General features: G+C 39.5%; 1 long non-coding RNA gene across 2 annotated transcripts in view; it reads left to right on the top strand.

The window, feature by feature from the left end:
- The window catches only part of LOC147356685 (uncharacterized), a 437,761-nt gene that overhangs the window by 401,282 nt on the left and 9,079 nt on the right, over positions 1-27,400 (top strand). Inside the window, exon 4 of one of the 2 annotated variants that reach the window (XR_015143451.1) lies at positions 12,229-12,382. This is a non-coding gene — a long non-coding RNA (uncharacterized LOC147356685). The remainder of the gene's footprint in view (positions 1-12,228; positions 12,383-27,400) is intronic. The other variant, XR_015143452.1, reaches the window with a different exon arrangement.

Here is a 27,400-nt window from a genome sequence, read left to right as displayed (position 1 = left end):
GCCTTCTTTAGTTACCCAGCTCTCTGTCACCTCTCCTTTCTTTAAACACCCATAGATAGCAATTCCCACTTTGCATTTTATTATCTCAGTCTTCTAGAGTGTCATATAGAACTTTCTGTCTCTAACCAAATTGCAAAGTCCTTGAGGATCAGTGACTGTGATTATACAACAGTTTCCTTGGGACCTTTACCTGGTCCTTGTATTGTGTTGAACTTCTTTTCAGTACATGAAGGTAATGACTGATGGATTGTTTTAGATGAAGCCTCTTATTCTGCAGGTCTGTTTCACATCCTTATCTTAAGTGAAAATTTCTTAGATATAATGTCTCCTAGTTTCCCTGAGAGAAAACAGCTTGGAGAATTTACTACCACTTTCCCTAATGCAGCCAAAGAAAAGGTGACAAAACAAATTATACACAGTGGAGTTATGCAGAGGTTTCCCATCTGATTTTATTTCCCTTACTAAAATGTATCTTCTGTGTCATGCGACAACTGTGTCAGTGAGACGCAAAAGGCTTGGAAGTTGTCCTAGAACTTTAGAAAAGACAAGAAAATAGAAAACAGATGTTCTTCTTCAACAGCTCTGGTTTTAATCCCATGGGGGAAGCCTCAGCATCAGAAATCATGTGGGCACTCCATTTCCTGGTGATTACAGACATGCTTCTCAATGGCAGGTTTCCAAAAGATATTTCTGCCTCTTTGATATCAGTTGTAGTACCTTCTGATTGGGCCTCCAATTGGCACAGTGGTAAAGAACCTTCCTGCCAATGCAGGAGATGCAAGGGACACAGGTTCAACGTCCAAGTTGGGAAAATTCCCCTGGAGTAGGAAAGAGCAAACCAGTCCAGTATTCTTTGCCTGGAGAATCCCATGGACAGAAAAGCCTGGCAGGCTACAGCCCTGGGGGTCACAAAAGGGTCAGACACAACTGAGTGCACACACACATACACACACACCTTCTGCATGCAAGCTCATTCAGGCTAAGCCCATTTCCCAATTTTTTTCAGTTTTTCCTAGAGATTGGTTTTGTAGTACTCAATATACCTGATTAAATGACACCTTCATTTGTGATTTTTACTTCATAATAATTATGTAATACATTTTATAATTATGTTATGAAATATGGTATACATCATAATAGTTAATCTAAGCAATAACTCCCTTCCCACTAACATGGTGTCTTGGAAGAATTCTGTCCCTTAACTGGAGCTTATGATCTGCATTGAGGAGTGAGCTAATATGACAGAATGATGGAGAGTTTAGCCTCAAAGTCAACCACCTGAACTTGCTGTCTGCCTTTGCTACTTATCTCTTGCATGAACTTGGGCAAGTGTCTTATCTTCTCCACGTCTCAGTTTCCTTATTTGGCATGGATTTGTTAAGAGGATTAAATGAACTGATCCACATAAAGTATTTTTAAAAGCTGCTGGTATACTTAATGTTCAGTAGATACTATTTATTATTAGTTATTCTCCTTGTCTAGCTCCAGAGGGTATGTCAGTCACCTGGAGTTCTGGACACATTCTCTCTCAACTCTGAATTTGGGCCCTCCACCCTGAAACAGAGACTCTTACCTACCTCAGGAAGGTCAACAGAGCTCCCTCCTCTGTGACCTCGTGTGGATGCTGAACATCTTGTGTGCTGTGGAGTTGGAGCAGGAAGCAGTGCATGGGGCCCAGGGCTGCCAACTTGACTGAGTTCAAACAAACATCGTTGATCCCAGACACACTCCATGACAAGTCAGCAGTCTGCTTTGATTTCCTCTTTCCTCACTGCTTCCTTTTCAGTAAATCAGTAGTCCACACCAGACCATGGTATAACAAGATATTTTCTAGGGCTTCATAAAGATGATTAGTTTCTTAAATGTTACCTGATCAGATCAAAGTTAGTACAAATATTCGGAAATTCCATAGTGTTTTGCAGTGTGTTGTGTCCAATATAACCTGTGAAAACAGCTTCAAGATGAACTTCTTGAACTTCTTGAGTGTTAAGAAATTGTTGTCTTATTTCTGTCGCTGATTCTGAGACTGCACTGGCTGGAGGACTTTAGGCAAATGACTTCCTTCTTGAATTTGGGCCTTCCCCAGAATAATCTCTGAAAAATAATATTCATTCCTACTCTACTATCAGAGATGGGCTAAAGACATGGCAAGAGTCACCCCACCCCTCAAACAAAAGGTGGGTGCAAGGAAATAAACATGTTCCCTGATTTGGCAACTTCTCAAGTCTATCTTTCTGTATTTCCATGATAAACTAATTAATAGAGAATTTGGATGAACTTGTGGCATCAAAAAAAAAAAATTTGGAAAGATGATCCTATTGTATGAGGAATGATGTTGTTTAATAAGGAATTACTTTCAGGATAGGATAACTTTAGGTGGGCGTTATTTTGTTAAAATTTTGCTGTGACTTGAATTAAGGTTTCAAAATGTAAATCTCAAATTATCCTGAGAACCCTCCACAAGGCTGTCAGTGATTTCCTAACTCTCATTCAAATCTTGAATCTTTGGCTAATCAGTATAACACACATTTGTCCAAACTTAGAAGTCCCTGAGAATTCCAGTACTTTTTTTTTTTTTTTTAACTTTGCAATATTGTATTCATTTTGCCATACATTGACATGAGTCCGCCATGGGTGTACATGTGTTCCCCATCCTGAACGCCCCTCCCACCTCCCTCCCCATCCCATTCCTCTGTGTCATCCTAGTGCACCGGCCCTGAGCACCCTGTATCATGCATCGAACCTGGACTGGCTATCTGTTTCACATATGATAATTTACATATTTCAATGCCATTCTCCCATATCATCCCATCCTTGCCCTCTTCCACAGAGTCTAAAAGACTGTTCTATACATCTGTGTCTCTTTTGCTGTCTCGCATACAGGATTATCATTACCATCTTTCTAAATTCCATATATATGCATTAGTATACTGTATTGGTGTTTTTCTTTCTGCCTACTTCACTCTGTATAATAGGCTCCAGTTTCATCCACCTCATTAGAACTGATTCAAATGTATTCTTTTTAATGGCTGAGGAATACTCCACTGTGTATATGTACCACAGCTTTCTTATCCATTCGTCTGCTGATGGACATCTAGGTTGCTTCCATGTCCTGGCTATTATAAACAGTGCTGCTATAAACATTGGGGGTACACATGTCTCTTTCAATTCTGGTTTCCTCGGTGTGTATGCCCAGCAGTGGGGTTGCTGGGTCATAAGGCAGTTCTATTTCCAACTTTTTTTTTTTTTTTTATAGCTAATTTTTTTTTTTAAATTTTTAAACTTTACAATATTGTATTAGTTTTGCCAAATATCAAAATGAATCCGCCACAGGTATACCCGCGTTCCCCATCCTGAACCCTCCTCCCTCCTCCCTCCCCTACCCTCCCTCTGGGTCGTCCCAGTGCACCAGCCCCAAGCATCCAGTACCGTGCATCGAACCTGGACTGGCGACTCATTTCATACATGACATTATACATGTTTCAATGCTATTCTCCCAAATCTCCCCACCCTCTCCCTCTCCCACAGAGTCCATAAGACTGATCTATACATCGGTGTCTCTTTTGCTGTCTCATACACAGGGTTATTGTTACCATCTTTCTAAATTCCATATATATGTGTTAGTATACTGTATTGGTGTTTTTCTTTCTGGCTTACTTCACTCTGTATAATAGGTTACAGTTTTATCCATCTCATTAGAACTGAAAAACTGGAAATAGAACTGCCTTATGATCCAGCAATCCCACTGCTAGGCATACACACTGAGGAAACCAGAAGGGAAAGAGACACGGGTACCCCGATGTTCATCGCAGCACTGTTTATAATAGCCAGGACATGGAAGCAACCTAGATGCCCATCAGCAGATGAATGGATAAGAAAGCTATGGTACATATACGCAATGGAGTATTACTCAGCTATTTCCAACTTTTTAAGGAATCTCCACACTGTTCTCCATAGTGGCTGTACTAGTTTGCATTCCCACCAACAGTGTAAGAGGGTGCCCTTTTCTCCACACCCTCTCCAGCATTTATTGCTTGTAGACTTTTGGATCACAGCCATTCTGACTGGTGTGAAATGGCACTTCATTGTGCTTTTGATTTGCATCTCTCTGCTAATGAATGATGTTGAGCATCTTTTCATGTGTTTGATAGCCACCTGCATGTCTTCTTTGGAGAAATGTATGTTTAGTTCTTTGGTCCATTTTTTAATTGGGTCTTTTATTTTTTGGAATTGAGCTGCAGGAGTTGCTTGTATATTTTTGAGATTAATTCTTTGTCCATTGCTTCGTTTGTTATTATTTTCTCCCATTCTGAAGGCTGTCTTTTCACCTTGCTTATAGTTTCCTTTGTTGTGCAGAAGCTTTTAATTTTAATTAGGTCCTATTTGTTTATTTTTACTTTTATTTCCAATATTCTGGGAGGTGGGTCATAGAGGATCCTGCTGTGGTTTATGTCAGAGAGTGTTTTGCCTATGTTTTCCTCTAGGATTTTTATAGTTTCTGGTCTTACATTTAGATCTTTAATCCATTTTGAGTTTATTTTTGTGTATGGTGTTAGAAAGTGTTCTGCTGCTGCTAAGTCGCTTCAGTCGTGTCCAACTCTGTGCGACCCCATAGACAGCAGCCCACCAGGCTCCCCCGTCCATGGGATTCTCCAGGCAAGAATACTGGAGTGGGGTGCCATTTCCTTCTCCAATGTATGAAAGTGAAAAGTGAAAGCGAAGTTGCTCAGTCGTGTCTGACTCTTAGTGACCCCATGGACTGCAGCCCACCAGGCTCCTCCGTCCATGGGATTTTCCAGGCAAGACTACTGGAATGGGGTGCCATTGCCTTCTCCGAGAAAGTGTTCTAGTTTCATTCTTTTACAAGTGGTTGACCAATTTTTCCAGCACCACTTGTTATAGAGATTGTCTTTTCTCCATTGTATATTCTTGCCTCCTTTGTCAAAGATAAGGTGTCCATAGGTGCGTGGGTTTATCTCTGGGCTTTCTATTTTGTTCCATTGACCTATATTTCTCTCTTTGTGCCAGTACCATACTGTCTTGATGACTGTGGCTTTGTATTAGAGCCTGGTTGATTCCTCCAGTTCCATTCTTCTTTCTCAAGATTGCTTTGGCTATTAGAGGTTTCTTGTATTTCCATACACATTGTGAAATTATTTGTTCTAGTTCTCTGAAAAATACCGTTGGTAGGTTGATAGGGATTGCATTGAATCTATAGATTCCTTTGGGTAGTATACTCATTTTCACTATATTGATTCTTCTGATCCATGAATACGGTATATTTCTCCATCTATTTGTGTCCTCTTTGATTTCTTTCACCAGTGTTTTATAGTTTTCTATATATACGTCTTTTGTTTCTTTAGGTAGATATATTCCCAAGTATTTTATTCTTTTTGTTGCAATGGTGAATGGAATTGTTTCCTTAATTTCTCTTTCTGTTTTCTCATTGTTAGTGTGTAGGAATGCAAGTGATTTGTGTGTGTTTTTATATCCTGAAACTTTACTATATTCATTGATTATCTCTAGTAATTTTCTGGTGGAGTCTTTAGGGTTTTCTATGCAGAGGCTTATGTCATCTGCAAACAGTGAGAGTTTTACTTCTTCTTTTCCAATCTGGATTCCTTTTATTTCTTTTTCTGTTCCGATTGCTATGGCCAAAACTTCCAAAACTATGTTGAATAGTAGTGGTGAGAGTGGGCACCTTTGTCTTGTCCCTGACTTTAGGGGAAATGCTTTCAATTTTTCACCATTGAGGATAATGTTTGCTGTGGGTTTGTCATATATAGCTTTTATTATCGGAGAAGGCAATGGCAACCCATTACAGTACTCTTTCCTGGAAAATCCCGTGGATGGAGGAGCCTGGTGGGCTGCAGTCCATGGGGTCTCTAAGAGTCGGACACAACTGAGCAACTTCACTTTCACTTTTCACTTTCACGCATTGGAGAAGGAAATGGCAACCCACTCCATTGTTCTTGCCTGGAGAATATGTTGAGGTATGTTCCTTCTATTCCTGCTTTCTGGAGGGTTTTTTTTTATCATAAATGGATGTTGAATTTTGTCAAAGGCTTTCTCTGCATCTATTGAGATAATCATATGGCTTTTATTTTTCAATTTGTTGATGTGGTGTATTACGTTGATTGAGTTGTGGATACTGAAGAATCTTGCATCCCTGGGATAAAGCCCACTTGGTCATGATGTATGATCTTTTTAATATGTTGTTGGATTCTGTTTGCTAGAATTTTGTCAAGGATTTTTGCATTTATGTTCATCAGTGATATTGGCCTGTAGTTTTCTTTTTTTGTGGCATCTTTGTCAGGTTTTGGTATTAGGGTGATGGTGGCCTCATAGAATGAGTTTAGTTTACCTTCCTCTGCAATTTTCTGGAAGAATTTGAGTAAGATAGGTGTTAGCTCTTCTCTAAACTTTTGGTAGAATTCAGCTGTGAAGCCGTCTGGTCCTGGGCTTTTGTTTCCTGGAAGATTTCTGATTACAGTTTCAATTTCTGTGCTTGTGATGGGTCTGTTAAGACTTTCTATTTCTTCCTTGTTCAGTTTTGGAAAGTTGTACTTTTTTAAGAAGTTGTCCATTTCTTCCAAGTTGTCCATTTTATTTGCATATAGTTGCTGATAATAGTCTCTTATGATCCTTTGTATTTCTGTGTTGTCTGTTGTGATCTCTCCATTTTCATTTCTAATTTTGTTGATTTGATTTTTATCCCTTTGTTTCTTGATGAGTCTGGCTAATGGTTTGTCAATTTTATTTATTCTCTCAAAGAACCAGCTTTTGGCTTGGTTGATTTTTGGTATGGTCTCTTTTGTTTCTTTTGTATTTATTTCTGCCCTAATTTTTTAGATTTCTTTCCTTCTAGTAACCCTGGGGTTCTTCATTTCTTCCTTTTCTAGTTGCTTTAGGTGTAGAGTTAGGTTATTTATTTGACTTTTCTCTTGTTTCTTGAAGTAAGCCTGTATTGCTATGAACCTTCCTGTTAGCACTGCTTTTACAGTGTCCCATAGGTTTTGGTTGTTGTGTTTTCATTTTCATTCGTTTCTATGCATATTTTTATTTCTTTTTTTATTTTTTATGTGATTTGTCAGTTATTCAGCAGCGTGTTGTTCAGCCTCCATATGTTGGAATTTTTAATAGTTTTTCTCCTGTAATTGACATCTAATCTTACTGCATTGTGATCAGAAAAGATGCTTGGAATGATTTCAATTTTTTGAATTTACCAAGGCTAGGTTTGTGGCCCAGGATGTGATCTATCCTGGAGAAGGTTCCATGTGCACTTGAGAAAAAGCTGAAATTCATTGTTTTGGGGTGAAATGTCCTATGGATCTCAATTAGGTCTAACTGGTCTATTGTATCATTTAAAGTTTGTGTTTCCTTGTTAATTTTCTGTTTAGTTGATCTACCCATAGGTGTGAGTGGGGTATTAAAGTCTCCCACTATTATTGTGTTATTGTTAATTTCCCCTTTCATACTTGTTAGCATTTGTCTTACATATTGTGGTGCTCCTATGTTGGGTGCATATATATTTATAATTGTTTTATCTTCTTGGATTGATCCTTTGATCGTTATGTAGTATCCATCTTTGTCTCTTTTCACAGCCTTTGTTTTAAAGTCTATTTTATCTGATATGAGTATTGCTACTCCTGCTTTCTTTTGGTCTCCATTTGCATGGAATATCTTTTTCCAGCCCTTCACTTTCAGTCTGTATGTGTCCCTTGTTTCAAGGTGGGTCTCTTGTAGACAATATATATAGGAGTCTTATTTTTGTATCCATTCAGCCAGTCTTTGTCTTTTGGTTGGGGCCTTCAACCCATTCACATTTAAGGTAATTATTGATAAGTATGATCCCGTTGCCATTTACTTTATTGTTTTGGGTTTGAGTTTATACACCCTTTCTGTGTTTCCTATCTAGAGAAGATCCTTTAGGATTTGTTGGAGAGCTGATTTGGTGGTGCTGAATTCTCTCAGCTTTTGCTTGTCTGTAAAGCTTTTGATTTCTCCTTCATATTTGAATGGGATCCTTGCTGGGTACAGTAATCTGGGCTGTAGGTTATTTTCTTTCATCCTGCCATTCCCTTCTGGCCTGAAGTGTTTCTATTGAAAGATCAGCTGTTATCCTTATGGGAATCCCCTTGTGTGTTATTTGTTGTTTTTCCCTTGCTACTTTTAATATTTGTTCTTTGTGTTTGATCTTTGTTAATTTGATAAATATGTGTCTTGGGGCGTTTTGCCTTGGGTTTATCCTGTTTGGGACTCTCTGGGTTTCTTGGACTTGGGTGATTATTTCCTTCCCCATTTTAGGGAAGTTTTCAACTATTCAACTATTATCTCCTCAGGTATTTTCTCATGGTCTTTCTTTTTGTCTTCTTCTTTGGGACTCCTATGATTCGAATGTTGGGGTGCTTAATATTGTCCCAGAGGTTCTGAGGTTGTCCTAATTTCTTTTAATTCTTTTTTTCTTTTTTCCTGTTTCATTTATTTCTACCATTCTATCTTATACCTCACTTATCCTATCTTCTGCCTCCCTTATTCTACTGTTGGTTCCCTTCAGAGTGTTTTTGATCTCATTTATTGCATTACTCATTATATATTGACTCTTTTTTATTTCTTCTAGGTCCTTGTTAAACCTTTCTTGCATCTTCTCAATCCTTGTCTCCAGGCTATTTATCTGTAACTCCAATTTGTTTTCAAGATTTTGGATCATTTTCATTATTATTATTTGGAATTCTTTATCAGGTAGATTCCCTATATCTTCCTCTTTTGTTTGGTTTGGTGGGCATTATCCTGTTCCTTTACCTGCTGTGTATTTCTCTGCCTTTTCATCTTGTTTATATTGCTGTGTTTGGGGTGGCCTTTCTGTATTTTGGAAGTTTGTGGTTCTTCTTTATTGTGGAGGTTCCTCACTTTGGGTGGGGTTGGACAGTTGGTTTGTCAAGGTTTCCTGGTTAGGGAAACTTGGGTTGGTGTTCTGGTGGGTGGAGCTGGATTTCTCTCTGGAGTGCAATGAAGTGTCCAGTAATGAGTTTTGAGATGTCAGTGGGTTTGGTGTGACTTTGTGCAGCCTGTATATTGAAGCTCAGGGCTATGTTCCTGTGTTGCTGGAGAATTTGTATGGTATGTCTTGCTCTGGAATTTGTTGGCCCTTGGCTGGTGCTTGGTTTCAGTGTAGGTATGGAGGCATTTGATGAGCTCCTATCAATTAATGTTCCCTGGATTCAGTTCTCTGGTCTTCTCAGGATTTGGACTTAAGCCTCCTGCCTCTGGTTTTCAGTCTTATTCTTACAGCAGCCTCAAGATTTCTCCATCTCTACAGCACCGATGATAAAACATCTAGGTTAGTGATTAAAAGTTTCTCCACAGTGAGGGACACTCGGAGAGGTACACAGAGTTACATGGAGAAGAGAAGAGGGAGGAGGGAGATAGAGGTGAGCAGGAGAAGAAGAGGGGGAATCAAAAGGGGCAAGAGCAAGCTAGCCAGTAATCACTTCCCTATGTGCTCTCCACAGTCTGGATCCCTCAGAGATGTCCATGGAGTTACACAGAGAAGAGAAGAGGGAGGAAGGAGACAGAGGTGGCCAGGAGGATAAAAGGGGGAAACAAAAGGAGAGAGATAGATCCAGCCAGTAATCAGTTCCCTAAGTGTTCTCCATAGCCCGGAACACATAAAGAGATTGACAGAGTTGGGTAGAGAAGAAAAGGGGAGGAGGGAGATAGAGGAGACCTGGTGGAGAAAAAGGAGAGTCAAAAAGGGGAGAGAGCAATCAGGCCAGTGATCTTGCTCCCAAGTAAAAATGGGTACTGAAGACGGGGTTCTTAAAGGTACAAAGTTGGTAACAAATACCAAAAAGAAAGATTAAAAATCTAGAGTAGACATTAGATTCTCAAAAATACAATATTAAAAAAAGAAAAAGAAAACAAAGTCACAAAATTATAATATATAATATGAATTTTGCTTTAAAAATAGGGTCTTTTTTTTGCAAGGTAATAGCGGGTTATAAAAATGAAAATTAAAGGAGTAATAAGGGACTTAAAAATTAAAAAAATGTTTTTAATTTAAAAAATGATAACAGTAAAAATATATCTAGGACTTTCTCTGGAGCTGTTGCGGACAGTGTGGGGTCAGTTCATTTTCCGATAGTTCCTTGGTCCAGGTTATACTTCTCAAGGTCTATAGGCCCCTTCCTATGTAGTTGGTGCTAACTACAGGGTTTTAATCTATTGTACCTGTCACTTCCAAAGTGGTTCCCTCTGTTTATTTTAGCTTCTTCTGTTTGCTAGTCTCTTCAGTGTCTAATTTCTGCCCTGACACAAGGGGGGCAGTGGTGGTCACTTTTTTTTTAGGCTCACTTGTTCAGTCGTGCTGTGGGGAGGGAGGAAAACTGCATACATATATCACTGGCGTGTGTGGGGAGCGCTCACAGTGTTTCAGCCACACTGGGTTTGCCTCCCCCCTCGCCGTCCTCTGCCCCCCCCTCCCCCCTGGCTCATGGCATGTGTGCTTTCCCAGTCTACACTGCTCAGGCTCTAGGTTGCTCTGCCGGGAACTGTCTGATGCAGGCCCTGTGTTGCATGCACTCCCCAGGTTTAAGCCGCTCAGGTTCAGGTTCTCGGGTACTCCACAAAGGCGCAGACTTGGTTGGGCCTGTGTTTTGTGCCTGCCCCAGGTCTGAGCAGCTCAGGTGACCAGGTGCTTTGCAAGCACAGTTGCCCCCAGTTGAAGGCTGCAACTTATCACCTCCCCCATCCCAGCGGCTCAGTTTTCTGGGTGTACAATGGGCGGGCCTTCTCATGTGTGCCATGTGTCTCTTCTGGGGAGCTGATCTCTGGCTGCGACCCTCCCAGCAGATGTTGACCATCCAGAACCCCAAGACGTCTTGGTTAGCAACGAAGTCTGCTTGCAGTTTGGTATAGAATGCCTCTCTAGGCCTGTGATTGCCTCCTTCCGGCTCTGGCTGCCCTCGCCTGCCTGTCTCCAGTGGGGGATAGGCCGGTCCGCAGCCAGCTAGCTCTGCTTAGTCCTTTGTTCTGTGAGTGAGCCTGGCAGTGTCTTAGGTTAGGGCTTTCTGCAGGATAGCTATCCCACAGTCTGGGTTGCTACCACAAGCTAGTTTCCTCAGATTGCCCTCGGGGCATTCAGGCTGAATCCTTACCCTAAGCCATGCAGCCTGCACCTCCCTGTCCAGTCCCTGCTTGCTAGCGGGCGATGCAAGCGTCTGGGCTGCTGCTCTGCTGGGAGTTGCTGTTAGGCACGTAATCTGTGGGTTTTAATTATTTACTTATTTTTCCTCCCGGTTATTTTGCCCTCTGAGATTCCAAGGCTCACCACAGACCGGCTGGAAAGAGTGTTTCCTGGTGTTTTGAAACTTCTCTCTTTTTAAAGACTCCCTTCCCAAGACAGATCTCTGTCCCTACCTCTTTTGTCTCTTTTTATCTTTTATATTTTGTCGTACCTCCTTTCAAAGACAATGGGCTGCCTTTCTGGGTGCCTGATGTCCTCTGCCAGCATTCAGAAGTTGTTCCATAAAATTTGCTCAGTGTTCAAATGTTCTTTCGATGAATTTATGGGGGAGAAAGTGGTGTCCCCGTCCTATTCCTCCACCATCTTCCAAATATTTTTTATTGAACTGCATTTGACATATAACATTATTACTTGATACATTTATATACTCTACTATAATTGACATTGTAACAACAATTAAGATCTCTATGTTGTTACATATTTATTATTTCTTTCTAGTGATTAGAATTATTAAGTTCTAGTCTCTTAGCAAGTTTGAAAGTGAAAGTGTTAGTCTCTCAGTCATGTCTAACTCTTTGTGACCCTTTGGACTCCTCTGTCCGTGGAATTGTCCAGGCAAGAATACTGAAGTGGGTACCCATTTCCTTCTCCAGGGGGTCTTTCTGACCCAGGGATTGAACCTGGGTCTCCTGCATTGCAGGCAGATTCTTTACTGTCTGAGCCACCAGGAAAGCCAGGCAAGTTTAATGCTTACAATACAATATTGTTGTTTGTATTCACTATATTGTGCATTAGACGTCTAAGGCTTGTTTGCTACTTGTTGCAATTGTACCCTTAAACAACATTTGTCCTAATATAAATATTTCTGAGGGCATTCTTCACCATAGATGAGAGACTGTCTTGCTAATAAGGGAAAAATAATAATAGCAAGTATGTGTGCATGCTCAGTCATGTCTGACTCTTTGCAACCCCATGGGCTGTAGCTCTCCAGACTCCTCTGTCTATGGAATTTTCCAAGCAAGAATTTTGGAGTGGGTTGCCATTTCCTCCTCCAGGGGATCTTCCTGACCCAGGGATCGAACTCCTGTCTTCTCCATCTCCTGCCTTCACAGGGGGACTCTACCATGGAGCCATCTGGTAAGCACAATAGCAAGTATATCCATTTGTAATGTATTAATAAGTTATTTTACATACATTATTTAATCCTCACAATATTGTGAAATAGTTATGGGAAACATAATTACCTCAATTTTATGCATGAGAGGAAAGAAAGAAGAAGAGGAATCAGTAGGGATTACAAAGAATATCCACCATCCATTTATACATCACTAGTGAATAACCACATGTGCCTATCTCTGGGAGTATATAGCAACAGACCAAATCTTTACAAAACCTATAACTTTATGAAAGTGACTGACAATTGATTTAATAACAATAAAATAATGTAAGTGCTGTGATATGGATCTCTGAGATCAAAGAACAGGTAGCCCTACTTTAAAAGATGCAAAAGACCTCCTTAAATAATTTGCATTTTAGCAGATGTATAAAGGATGAGGAGTTAGCTTGATGAAAGGGAAGTAGGGTTGAGTACTCTTGTGGGACAGAATATCACGTCCCAAGAAACAGAATTAAGTGAAGACAAATTGCACTTATCAAGGAACCAAGAAAAAAAATTTTGGCATGATTGTGTAAAATGTAAGCTGGGAAAGAGATAAGGCTAGAGAGTTAGACAAAGGACCAAAGTCATATCAGACCTTGTAGTTTATTTTAAGGACAATGATAAGACAAAAATTAGGGCAGCATGAAAAACTAGGATAGTAAAATATTTTGAAGGGATAATTTTAGGAATATAGTCAATCACAATAGCCCTACAAAGGAGTCAAAGAGTAAGAGGTCATTTGAGATATTATAGATGATGGAAACATTTCAGTTTGATGGTAGAGGTGTAACAAAAGCCCTATGTATGATTAAATGACAAGTAAATAGAGGCAAAGGGTATGTATATGGTTTGAAAAGTTCATGCCTCTCTTACTAGAGTTGATAGAAGGGTCAAAGGAAGTTTTTTCAAGATAGAAAATTTTAAATATGTTTGAAGACATAGGGGAGAGACTGTATATAAAGGTAGAACTTAAAGATATGATGAACTCATTAAAGATTAAGGAAGTAGTAATATACAGCATGGTGACTACAGTTAATAATATTGTATTCCATATTTGAAAGTTGCTAAGAGAGTGGACCTTCAAAGTTCTCATCACAGAAAACTGTTATGTTAAGTAGACTTCTTGTGGTAATCATTTTGTACTATATACAAATATCAAATCATTATGCTGTAGGCCTGAAATGAATATAATGTTATATGTATATTATATCTTAATTTTTAAAAATTAAGGAAGTAAGATATACAAGAAGAGTTATAATGAAATGCTTAGCTAAGCAAGAAGGCTCAGAAAAAAGATCTGTGTGCATATTTTTACAGCCCAAGTACCAAAGCCAATCCTACTCTTTGCCCTTCCCTGGCTAGTTAACCTAATAATAACATTCCTGGAAAGTTTTGTCTTTTTATCACTTGGTCTATCTGTAGTGGGACACTTTTCTGTTGGAAATTCACTTACTTGCATCTTTGAGATGATGTTAAGATAATATAAGAATTGCCAAGTCACATATCCTTAGCACATGAAAAGATAACATCAAAAATGAATTTTGGCTAATGGCTAATTTTCCATTCTCCTGATAAGAGGAAGTGCTCATATGCAATAAATGGGTATGGAAAGGTCTCCAGAATTTGAAGTGAGATGAGTCAGATCATTTTCATCATCACTGCAGCAACCAAAATGGAAAATTGTCAGATCATCATCTTCTACTAGGACATCATCAACCTTTCATCAAAAAGTAGAGGCTTCTTACAAGCACTGGCAAGAAAATGAAGCCACTTAATACTCCTTTCCCATGCCATCAACCTAACAAAAATGGGGTGATGGGGCTTTTCTTAGACCTTTCAAGGGATTTGCTGTTCAGTTGCTAAGTTGGGTCTAACTCTTTGCAATCCCATGAACTGCAGCAAGCCAGGCTTCCCTGTCCTTCACTATCTCCCAGAGTTAGGTTAAACTCATGTCCATTGAATTCGTGATGCCATCCAACCATCTCATCCTCTGTTGTCCCCTTCTCCTCTAGCCCTCAATCAATCCTCCCTAGCATCAGGATCTTTTCCAAAGAGTTGCCTCTTTGTATCTGGCACAAAAGTATTGGAGCTTCAATATCAGTCCTTCCAGTGAATATTAAGGATTTATTTCCTTTAGGATTGACTGGTTGGATCTTCTTCTGTCCAAAGGACTCTCAAGAGTCTTCTCCAACACCACAGTTTGAAAAGTATCAATTCTTCAGTGTTCAACCTTCTTTATGGTCCAATTCTCACATCCATAACATGACTACTGTAAAATCCATAGCTTTAACTATATGGACCTTTGTTGGCAAAGTGATGTCTGCTTTTTAATATACTGTCTAGGTTTGTCATAGTTTTTCTTCCAAGGAGCAAGCATCTTTTAATTTCATGGCTGCAGTCACTGTCAGCAGTGATTTTGGAGCCCAAGAAAAGAAAATCTGTCACTGCTTTCCACTTTTCCCTCTTCTATTGCCATGAAATGATGGGACCAGATGCCACGGTCTTAGTTTTTAGAATGTTGAGTTTTAAGCCAGTGTTTTCACTCTCCTCTTTCACTTTCATCAAGAGGCTCTTTAGTTCCTCTTCACTTTCTTCCATTAAGTTAGTATCATCTGCATATCTGAGGTTTATATTTCTCCCAGCAATCTTGATTCCAGATTGTGATTCATCCAGCCTGGCATTTCACATGATGTACTCTGCATGTAAGTTAAATAAGCAGGATGACAATATACAGCCTTGTTGTACTCCTTTCCCAATTTTGAACAAGTCTGTAGTTCCATGTCTAACTGTTGCTTCTTGCCCTGAATACAGGCTTCTCAAGAAGCAGGTAAGAAGGTCTGGTATTCCCATCTCTTTAAGAAGTTTTCACAGTTTGTTGTGATCCACATAGTCAAAGGCTTTAGCATAGTCAATAAAGCAGAAGTGGATTTTTTTTTTAATTCCCTTGCTTTTTTATGATCCAACTAGTGGTGGTTTAGTTGCTAAGTTGTGTTGGACTCTTGAGACCCCATGGACTGTAGCCTGCCACATTCCTCTGTCCATGGGATTCTCCAGGCAAAAATACTGGAATGGGTTGCCATTTCCTTCTCCAGGGGATCTTCCCGACCCAGGATCAGACCTGAGTCTCCTGCATTGCAGGCAGATTCTTTACCAACTGAGCTACAAGGGAAGCCCATGATCCAACAAATGTTGGTGATTTGATCTCTGGTTCCTCTGCCTTTTTATATCCAGCCGAACCTATGGAAGTTCTCTGTTTATGTACTGCTGAAGACTACCTTGAATGATTTTGAGCGTATCTTGCTAGCATGTGAAATGAGTGCAAATGTACAATAAGTTGAACATTCTTTGGCATTGCCTTTCTTTGGGATTAGAATGAAAACGGACCTTTTCCAGTCCTGTGGTCATTGCTGAGTTTTCCAAATTTGCTGGCATATTGAGTGCAGCATTTTCACACCAGCATCTTTTAGGATTTGAAACAGTCCCGCTGGAATTCCATTACCTCCCAGATCTTTGTTCATAGTAATGCTTCCTAAGGCTCACTTGAACTCACACTCCAGGATGTTTGGCTCTAGGTGAATGGCCACACCATCATTGTTATCCAGGTTATTAAGATCTTTTTTGTCCAGTTCTTCTGTGTATTCTTGCCACCACTTCTTTATCTCTTCTGCTTCTTTTAAGTCCTTGCTATTTCTGTCCTTTATGGTGCCCATCTTTGCATGAAATATTCCCTTGGTATCTGATTTTCTTGAAGTGATTTCTAGTTTTTCCCATTCTATTGTTTTCCTCCATTTCTTTGTATTGTTCACTTAAGAAATCTTTCTATTTCTCCTTGCTTATCTCCTAAACTGCATTTAATTTGGTATATATTTCCCTTTCTTCTTTGCATTTTGCTTCTATTTGTAAGGCTCCTCCAACAACCTCTTTGCCTGCTTACGTTTCTTTTTTGGGGGGATGGTTTTGGTCATCACCTCCTGTACAGTATTACAATGTTAAGTGTTACAATGTTCAAGGAATTATGGAGTCAGATACCCTGGAAGATGCCATCTCAAAGTATTTCAGGACCTCCTACATCTTTAGATATAGATTCTTCTAGTCCTGCAATGGAAAAGTAGAGATTAAATCTGTGCCTTTGGCAGGCCACGAAAAAAGATATTGGAAAGAAAACTGGTTGTAGATACTGCAAATCTGGGCAGTAGACCTCATCCAGAAACTTCATATATATCTAAACTCTAAATATCCTCAACATTCTCAAGCACTGGGCCAAGACCAACAGTGTGAAATTTAACAGGTACCGAGATTAATTCCTCAGAGTAGGGATTAATAGGTACAAACTACAATGTATAAGATAAATAAGCTTTAAGAATATTTTATACAGCCCGGGGAACATAGCCAAAATTTTCTAATAACTCTAAGTGGAGTAATATGTAAAAATATTGAATTAGTATGTTGTACAGCTGAAACTTATATAATAAATATTATGAATCAACTGTACTTAAACTTTTTTGAGAAAGATTAATTCTTTCATCTAGGTTAAATACTATGAGTGCACATGAAAAAAAAACAGACATGAAGATCTGGGTTTTTTTTAACTGACTGTGACTTTAAGATGAGCCAGCACAGCTAATAATGACATCTAATGCCACTTTAGGCATGATTAAGGAGAAGAGTGTTTTCACTGAGAGTAAATTATATCTTTTTACTTTTTACAGATCAACCCCAATTCTGAAGTGCTTTATTCCAGTGTAAGGATAACTACTCAACTGTGAGCAAGTAGAGGCATCCATGATCAGATTTACATACAAATTTACAATGTGCAAGTCTTTGTCACACACTATAATACTGAGTTTGATCCCCATAATCATCCTATGAGATAAATATTGTTATACCAGTCTTAATAGATTACAGTGCTGAAATTGAGTGGCATTAAGTGCCTTGATCAAGGTAGCATGGTTACTAAGTGGTAGAGCCAGGTCATTGACTCCTAGACCTCCATTCTTTCATCTGTATCATCCTATAATAAACCGTGATGTTTGACTGAGGGAGATAAGACTTGGTGGTTCTTATTAATACTCTTCAAACATTGGAAGCTATTGAGAAAGCTATTAGACTATATTTAAAAAAATTTTTTTTATTGAAGTATAGTTGATTTAAAATGTTGTATTAGTTTTAGGTGTACAGTAAAGTCAGTTCAGTCAGTTCAGTCGCTCAGTCATGTCCAACTCCTTGCGACTTCATGGACTGCAGCATGCCAGGCTTCCCTGTCCATCACCAACTCCCAGAGCTTGCTCAAACTCATGTCCATTGAGTCAGTGATGCCATCCAACCAACTCATCCTCTGTTGTTCCCTTCTCCTCCTGCCTTCAATCTTTCCCAGCATCAGGGTCTTTTCCAATGAGTCAGTTCTTTGCATCAGATGGCAAAAGTATTGGAATTTCAGCTTCAGCGTCAGTCTTTCTAATAAACATTCAGGATTAAGATATCCTTTGGGATTGACTGGTTGGATCTCCTTGCAGTCCAAGGGACTCTCAAGAGTCTTCTCCAACACCATAGTTCAAAAACATCATTTCTTCAGTGCTCAGCTTTCTTTATGGTCCAACTCTCACATCCATACATGACTACTGAGAAAACCATAGCTTTGACTAGATGGACCTTTGTTGGCAAAGCAATGTCTCTGCTGTTTAATATGCCATCTAGGTTGGTCATAGTTTTTCTTCCAAGGAGCAAGCATCTTTTAATTTCATGGCTGCAGTCACCATCTGCAGTGATTTTGGAGCCCAAGAAAATAGTCTGTCACTGTGTCCATTGTTTCCCCATCTATTTGCCATGAAATGATAGGACCAGATGCCATAATCTTCATCTTTTGAATGTTGAGTTTTAAGCCAACTTTTTAACTCTCCTCTTTCACTTTCATCAAGAGGCTCTTTAGTTCCTCCTCACTTTCTGCCATTAGAATGGTGTCATCTGCATATCTGAGGGTATTGATATTTCAAAGTATAGCAAAGTAATTCAGTTATATGTATATATATAGATATATAAGAATATAGGTAATAATTATATAGACATATATTTTTCATTATAGGTTATTATAAGATATTGAATATCATTTCCTGTGCTATATAGTAGGTCCTTTTGGGTTATCTTTTTAAAAAATTTTAATTGGGGTATAGTTGATTTACAATGCTGTGTTATTTTCAGGCGTACAGCCAAGTGAATCAGATATACATAAACATACATCCACTCTTTTTTCTAGATTCTTTTCCCATATAGACCACTACAGAGTATTGAGTAGATTCCCCCGTGAAGTATGCTGCTGCTGCTGCTGCTGCTGCTACTACTAAGTCACTTCAGTCGTGTCCGACTCTGTGCAACCCCATAGACGGCAGCCCACCAGGCTCTGCCATCCCTGGCAGTATAGCAGGTTCTTACTAGTCATCTTCTTTATATATAGCAGTGTGTATATGTTAATCCCAAACTTCTAATTCATCACTCCTCTACCCACTTTCCCCTTTGGTAACCTTAGTTTGTTTTCAAAGTCTGTGAGCCTGTTTTGTAAATAAGTTCATTTGTATCATTTTTTTCAGATTCCACATATGAGATATCATATGATACTTGTTGCCTGATTTCACATAGCATGATAATCTCTAGGTCCATCCATGCAGATTTAGTCTTGAATGAGACAGCAGATAGATGTTAAGAGAACTGAGTGTTAGCAAAGCCTAGGTGACTATTACTGAAGGAGTAGAAAGTTGATGGAGAATTTAAGACAAAGCTAATAGAGCTGAAAGGAGTCAGTAGAATAAATTGAATTTCCTAATAAATCTTGAGTTATTTATAGCCTTCAGTGAAAATTCCTGAACAAGAGTTTGTGCAAATGTTTCCTTTACTCTCATTTTTTAAATAAACCTCTATTTTTATTATGAAAGCAGAAGTGGAAAAATAAGAAGGAGGATGCATTAACAATGACTCTGGAAAAGGAACCACTGATATGCCATCTGCCTAAAACTGTAGTATCGCATCCGCAAAGCCTTTTATGGGACATCCCAATCATTCCAAATCCATGTGAATAATGACAGAGAGTGAAGGATGAAAGGCTAACCTTTTATAGGATAACATTTGGATCTAATGGTGCTATATCCATCCACACTCTTCAAATACTTTCTAATTCTTCAAAATATGTAAAATACCAAGTCAGTATGCCCTCTCTACCTAGCTCCAAACAGGCAATCAGAAACTTGGCTTCTAATTTCAGTTCTGCGGGGTACTTTCTTACTGGCCTTGGGCAAGCTTGCACTCAGGTTTATGTTAGTGTGACTCTTCAGGCCTGTGGCACCTCATGTAGAATTTATGAGCATATACTATGTAAAATGGATTAAGTGTACATGCCTGTTTAGCATCAGATAGACCTGATTTTCAGCAGTTCCCTGCCACTTAGAAGTCCCTCTAACTTCAGTTCCTTCATATGCTAAGTTTATGGATATGAAAATGCATGTGATATAATTATGTAAATTACCAATGAAGGGGGGATTCCCTGGTGGCTCAGATGGTAAAGAATCTGCCTGCAATGCAGGAGACCTGGGTTCAATCCCTGGGTTGGGAAGATCCCCTGGAGGAGGGCAGGGCCATCCACTCCAGTATTCTTGGCCTAGAGAATCCCCATGCACAGAGGCTGGCAGAAAACAGTCCATGGGGTCGCAAAGAGTTGGACATGACTGAGTGTCTAAGCACACACACCAGTGAAGTAGGTCACTGGTCATAATCTATATTTTGGAGAAGGCAGATTTCAAACAACTTTAAACAAAGTTAGATGGAATGTAATGGAGTACAATTGGAAGGAGGACAGGGAGTGGATCAGTAAAGATGGGAAGCTATGGAAAAGACCTTGACACTGCAGTAACATATCACTCAGATGAGTAAAGAAAGAAAGGCATATAGATGGATGTATGTGACTATACAAATAGTCTTTCTAATGGGCTCAGACCTAGAAGTGTATGAATAAAAGATGAGAGATGGGGCACATAACCAAGACGGTTTAGCTTATTTTTGACCATGCCATGAGACCTGTGGGATCTTAGGTCCCCAAAAAGTGATCAAACACAGGCCCATGGCAGTGAAAGCACTTAATCCTAACCACTGAACAAGCAGGGAATACCCCCCCACCATTTTTTTTTTTTCAAGACAATTTTAAAACAGTGGCCTAAACCTCCCAGAATAGAGTCAGGAAATCTATAGCCTGGAATGAGCTAAAGTATATGGGAAAAAAAGAAAAAAAATCTGAAACAAGAAAAAGACTGTGCTTTGGGGTTTTGTTTGTTTAAAGAAGACTAAGAAGGAAAGTATAAGAGCCTGATTTGGGGGGGATAAAAGTGTCATGATGAATTTTATGGGAGAAACCTGCGTTTCTTAGGACCTCTTATGGAACACTTGTACCAAACGTTGAGCCTTTCATAGTTAAGGAGATATAACCTCATCTATGGAGATTTTGACTGTCCAGTAGGAAATAGGCATGCAAATAAATAAATTTAAAGTGTAAATATATTTTTATTTATGTAAAAAATAAAATAAATGCAAAATATACTAAAATAACTATATTAAAAGAGGTGGGTACAAAACCCAGGTGAAATATAAACCAAAAAAAAATCAAAATCTGCCTGGCTAGAGGAGGATTCCCAGAAAGAATGGCATTTAGACTGAGGCATCTCAGTCAATGAAATGCTGTACAAACTGAAAAAGATAACACAGATGTAAGATAATAATGTAGTCAAACTTCCTGTCATTCTGAATGAGTTTAGCCTCATTGACCCTGGTGAAGCCTTTCAGTTTGCTAAAAAACGTTTACTAAGGTTTCATAGTACCTGGCAAATTTTAGAGAACCAGAGAAATTCCAGAAGACTGAAAATTGATAAATATTATTTAGATTTTCAGTTTTAAGAGGAAAGATTCAATGGCAGACAGTGTTGTGGATTATTTGAAAGAACAGGCTGTGAATTTAGATTGCTAAGAGATTCTGGCTTTGCTCCTTACCTTGGTCAAGATTGTGTGACCTTAACCAAGCTATTGAGCAACTCTGTCCTTCAGTTTCCTCATCTATAAAATGTGAGACTAAGAGGTTATACTCAAAGAAATAGTAGTGAGCATTACAGGGAAAATGGTTGGAAGAATACCTAGCAGATGGTAAGTTCTCCATATTAGGAGCTGTTTTATAATTCTACAAACTAGACCAAACTGATAGGCCTTCAGATCAGATCAGATCAGTCGCTCAGTCGTGTCCGACTCTTTGCGACCTCATGAAGCTCAGCACGCCAGGCCTCCCTGTCCATCACCAACTCCCAGAGTTCACTGAGACTCACATCCATCGAGTCAGTGATGCCATTCGGCCATCTCATCCTCTGTCGTCCCCTTCTCCTCTTGCCCCCAATCCTTCCCAGCATCAGAGTCTTCTCCAATGAGTCAACTCTTCACATGAGGTGGCTAAGTACTGGAGTTTCAGCTTTAGCATCATTCCTTCCAAAGAAATCCCAGGGCTGATCTCCTTCAGAATGGACTGGTTGGATCTCCTTGCAGTCCAAGGGACTCTCAAGAGTCTTATCCAACACCACAGTTCAAAAGCATCAATTCTTCGGCGCTCAGCCTTCTTCACAGTCCAACTCTCACATCTATACATGACCACAGGAAAAACCATAGCCTTGACTAGACGGACCTTTGTTGGCAAAGTAAAGTCTCTGCTTTTGAATATGCTATCTAGGTTGGTCATAACTTTCCTTCCAAGGAGTAAGTGTCTTTTAATTTCATGGCTGCAGTCACCATCTGTAGTGATTTTGGAGCCCAGAAAAATAAAGTCTGACACTGTGATTTCCCATGAAGTCATGGGACTGGATGCCATGATCTTTGTTTTCTGAATGTTGAGCTTTAAGCCAACTTTTTCTCTCTCCACTTTCATTTTCATCAAGAGGCTCTTTAGTTCCTCTTCACTTTCTGCCATAAGGGTGGTGTCATCTGCATATCTAAGATTATTGATATTTCTCCCAGAAATCTTGATTCCAGCTTGTGTTTCTTCCAGCCCAGCGTTTCTCATGATGTACTCTGCATATAAGTTAAATAAACAGGGTGACAATATACAGCCTTGACGAACTCCTTTTCCTATTTGGAACCAGTCTGTTGTTCCATGTCCAGTTCTAACTGTTGCTTCCTGACCTGCATACAAATTTCTCAAGAGGCAGATCAGGTGGTCTGGTATTCCCATCTTTTTCAGAATTGTCCACAGTTTATTGTGATCCACACAGTCAAAGGCTTTGGCATAGTCAATAAAGCAGAAATAGATGCTTTTCTGGAACTCTCTTGCTTTTCCCATGATCCAGTGGATGTTGGCAATTTGATCCAGTGGATGTTGGCAATTTGATCTCTGGTTCCTCTTGAACATCAGGAAGTTCACAGTTTACATATTGCTGAAGCCTGGCTTGGAGAATTTTGAGCATTACTTTACTAGCGTGTGAGATGAGTGCAATTGTGCCGTAGTTTCAGCATTCTTTGGCATTGCCTTTCTTAGGGATTGGAATGAAAACTGACCTTTTCCAGTCCTGTGGCCACTGCTGAGTTTTCCAAATTTGCTGGCATATTGAGTGCAGCACTTTCACAGCATCATCTTTCAGGATTTGGAATAGCTCCACTGGAATTCCATCACCTCCACTAGCTTTGTTCATAGTGATGCTTTCTAAGGCCCACTTGACTTCACATTCCAGGATGTCTGGCTCCAGGTCAGTGATCACACCATCGTGATTATCTGGGTCGTGAAGATCCTTTTTGTACAATTCTTCTGTGTATTCTTGCCACCTCTTCTTAATATCTTCTGCTTCTTTTAGGTCCATACCATTTCTGTCCTTTATCGAGCCCATCTTTACATGAAATGTTCCCTTGGTATCTCTGATTTTCTTGAAGAGATCCCTAGTCTTTCCCATTCTGTTGTTTTCCTCTATTTCTTTGCATTGATCGCTGAAGAAGGCTTTTTATCTCTTCTTGCTATTCTTTGGAACTCTGCACTCAGATGTTTATATCTTTCCTTTTCTCCTTTGCTTTTCACTTCTCTTCTTTTCACAGCTATTTGTAAGGCCTCCCCAGACAGCCATTTTGCTTTTTTGCATTTCTTTTCCATGGGGATAGTCTTGATCCCTGTCTCCTGTACAATGTCATGAACCTCATTCCATAGTTCATGAGGCACTCTATCTATCATATCTAGGCCCTTAAATCTACTTCTCACTTCCACTGTATAATCATGAGGGATTTGATTTAGGTCATACCTGCATGGTCTAGTGGTTTTCCCTACTTTCTTCAATTTAAGTCTGAATTTGGCAATAAGGAGTTCATGGTCTGAGCCACAGTCAGCTCCTGGTCTTGTTTTTGCTGACTGTGTAGAGCTTCTCCATCTTTGGCTGCAAAGAATATAATCAGTCTGATTTCGGTGTTGACCATCTGGTGATGTCCATGTATAGTCTTCTCTTGTGTTGTTGGAAGAGGGTGTTTGTTATGACCAGTGCATTTTCTTGGCAAAACTCTATTAGTCTTTGCCCTGCTTCATTCCGTATTCCAAGGCCAATTTTGCCTGTTACTCCAGGTGTTTCTTGACTTCCTACTTTTGCATTCCGGTCCCCTATAATGAAAAGGACATCTTTTTGGGGTGTTAGTTCTAAAAGGTCTTGTAGGTCTTCATAGAACCGTTCAACTTCAGCTTCTTCAGCATTACTGGTTGGGGCATAGACTTGGATTACTGTGATATTGAATGGTTTGCCTTGGAAACGAACAGAGATCATTCTGTCGTTTTTGAGATTGCATCCAAGTACTGCATTTCGGACTCTTTTGTTGACCATGCTGGCTACTCCATTTCTTCTGAGGGATTCCTGCCCACAGTAGTAGATATAATGGTCATCTGAGCTAAATTCACCCATTCCAGTCCATTTCAGTTCGCTGATTCCTAGAATGTCGACATTCACTCTTGCCATCTCTTGTTTGACCACTTCCAATTTGCCTTGATTCATGGACCTGACATTTCAGGTTCCTATGCAATATTGCTCTTTACAGCATCAGACATTGCTTCTATCACCAGTCACATCCACAGCTGGGTATTGTTTTTGCTTTGGCTCCATCCCTTCATTCTTTCTGGAGTTATTTCTCCACTGATCTCCAGTAGCATATTGGGCACCTACTGACCTGGGGAGTTTCTCTTTCAGTATCCTATCATTTTGCCTTTTCATACTGTTCATGGAGTTCTCAAGGCAAGAATACTGAAGTGGTTTGCCATTCCCTTCTCCAGTGGACCACATTCTGTCAGATCTCTCCACTATGACCCACCCATCTTGGGTTGCCCCACGGGCATGGCTTAGTTTCATTGAGTTAGACAAGGCTGTAGTCCTAGTGTGATTAGATTGACTAGTTTTCTGTGAGTATGGTTTCAGTGTGTTTGCCCTCTGATGCCCTCTTGCAACACCTACCGTCTTACTAGGGTTTCTCTTACCTTGGGCGTGGGGTATCTCTTCACGGCTGCTCCAGCAAAACGCAGCCATTGCTCCTTACCTTGGACGAGGGCTATCTCCTCACCACCGCCCTTCCTGAACTTCAATGTGGGATAGCTCCTCTAGGCCCTCCTGCAACATGGGCATGGGGTTGGTCCTCCCGGCCACTGCCCCTGGCCTCGGGCGTGGGTTGCTCCTCCCGGCCGCAGCCCTTGGCCTTGGGCGTGGGGGCGTAGGGGCGTGGGGTATCTCCTCCCGGCCGCCGCCCCTGACCTCGGACTAAGGTAGGCCTTAGTCACATCAAAGATTCCAAAGTAGAATGCTTAAAAGACTCATCATTGAAAAAGAAGTGGTGATATTTTGGGACCAGGGTGGGTTCACTGATAATATGTTCCTTAGGACCCCCACACATTTCCTGTTTTGGCATATGTGTTTTGCTGACAAGGGAAAGGGACTTTGTAGACCTAGCACATGGATTTTACCAAGGAATTTTGCCATCTTTGTAAAAAAAGGTGGGAAAATGCAGACAGGGATACTGATTGATCTTCTGATTAGGCATGTGTTGATTAAAGGACTTTAATCCTTTAATCCACAACTAAGTGTTGATTAAAGAACTTTACCAATTACCAGGAAAGGAGATACACACAGAAGGCTTTGGTATACTCATGGAGGAGGAATTATGTGAGACACTGGGGAAGCAAGAAAAGTATATTCCTATTTTCAAGGAGGTTATAGTAGATTAGGGAAAATAAATACTTACACAAATACTGTAACAGCATATATATACTATATAATACTATAATATACAATGTGTCTGTATATACTATGCATATACTTTAATAACAGCATATACATACTTATATACACACTAAAATAACAAATATATATCCAGTACTATATTGCTTAGGGATTGTGGAAGGCAAAGAGGTCCCAGTGAAGCAGATACTTGAACTAGTTTTGAAGGCTGGTTTTTTTACCTCGCTAAATGATTTTGAAGAAATACTTTAAGAATATTTTTTTAATTGAAGCATGGTTGTTTTAAAGCTTTGTGTTAGTTCTTCGTATATAGAATAGTGATTATATATCCTTTTTCATATTTTTTTCCGTTACGGTTCATTACAGGGTATTGAATATAGTTTCCTTTGCTATACAGTAGGACCTTGCTGTTTATCTACTTTATATACATACACACACACACACACACACACACACACACACATATATATATATATAGCAGTTTGTATCCACTAATCCCAAACCACTAATTTATTCCTCCCCTACTTTCCCCTTTGGTAACTGTAAGTTTGTTTTCTATGTCTGTGAGTCTATTTGTTTTGTAAATAAGTCCATTTGTATCATATTTTAGATTCCCCATGTAAGTGATATGGTTGGTATGTGTCTCTTTCTGACTTACTTCATTTAGTATGATAATCTCTAGGTCCATATATGGTTCTGCAAATAGCATTATTTCTTTTTTACGGATGAGTAGTAGTCCATTGTATTTATATACCACATCTTTATTCTTTCATCTGTTGATGGAAGTTTAAGTTGTTTTCATATTTTGGCCATTGTAAATATTGCTGCAGTGAACATTGGGTGCATGTAGCTTTTCAAATTTGAGTTTTTCCCAGTTATATGCCCAGGAGAGGGATTGCTGGGTCATATGGCAACCCTAGCTTTTTAATGAACCTCCATACTGTTTTTCAGAGTAGCTATTCCAATTTACATTCCCAACATCAGCATAGAAGGGTTCTCTTTTCTCTACACCCTCTCCAACATTTGTTATTTGTGGACTTTTTAATGATGGCCATTTTGACTGGTGTGAGGTGATACCTCATTGTAGTTTTGATTTGCATTTCTCTAATAACTAGTGATGCTGAACATGTTTTCATGTGCTTATTAGCCATACAAATGTCTTCTTTGGAAAAATGCCTACTTAGGTCTTCTGCCTACTTTATGATTTTTTTTTTTAATTGTTATTGAGTTGTATGAGCAGTGTGTATATTTTGGAAATTAAGCTCTTGTCATTTACATGGTTTGCAAACATTTTCTCCCAGACCATAGGTTGTCTTTTCATTTTGTTTATGGCTTCCTTTGCTATGCAAAAGTTTGACTAGGTCTCATTTATTTAGTTTAGCTTTTATTTCTATTTCCTGGGACGGTTGATCCAAGAAAACATTGCTATGAATTATGTCAGAGAATGTTCTATCTTCTCTTCTAGGACTTTTATAGTGTCATGTCTTATACTTAAGTCTTAAAGCTGTTTTGAGCTTATTTTTGTGTATGGTGTGATGGTATGTTCCAACTTCATTGGTTTACATGTAGCTGTCCAGCTTTCGCAACACCACTTCCCAACCCACTTCCTAAAATATCACCTCTTCTTTTCCAATGTTGAGTCTTTTAAGCATTCTACTTTGGAATATTTGGTGTGACTAAGGCCTACCAGTTTGGTCTAGTTTGTAGAATTATAAAACAGCTCCTAATATGGAGAACTTA

Source organism: Bos grunniens, chromosome 16, assembly GCF_055505025.1.
Source record: "Bos grunniens cultivar Pamir isolate PY7600 chromosome 16, Bosgru_T2T1.0, whole genome shotgun sequence".
NCBI lineage: Eukaryota > Metazoa > Chordata > Mammalia > Artiodactyla > Bovidae > Bos > Bos grunniens.
Note: the sequence above shows the minus strand (reverse complement) of the source record. Positions and strands in the feature narration are given on the sequence as shown.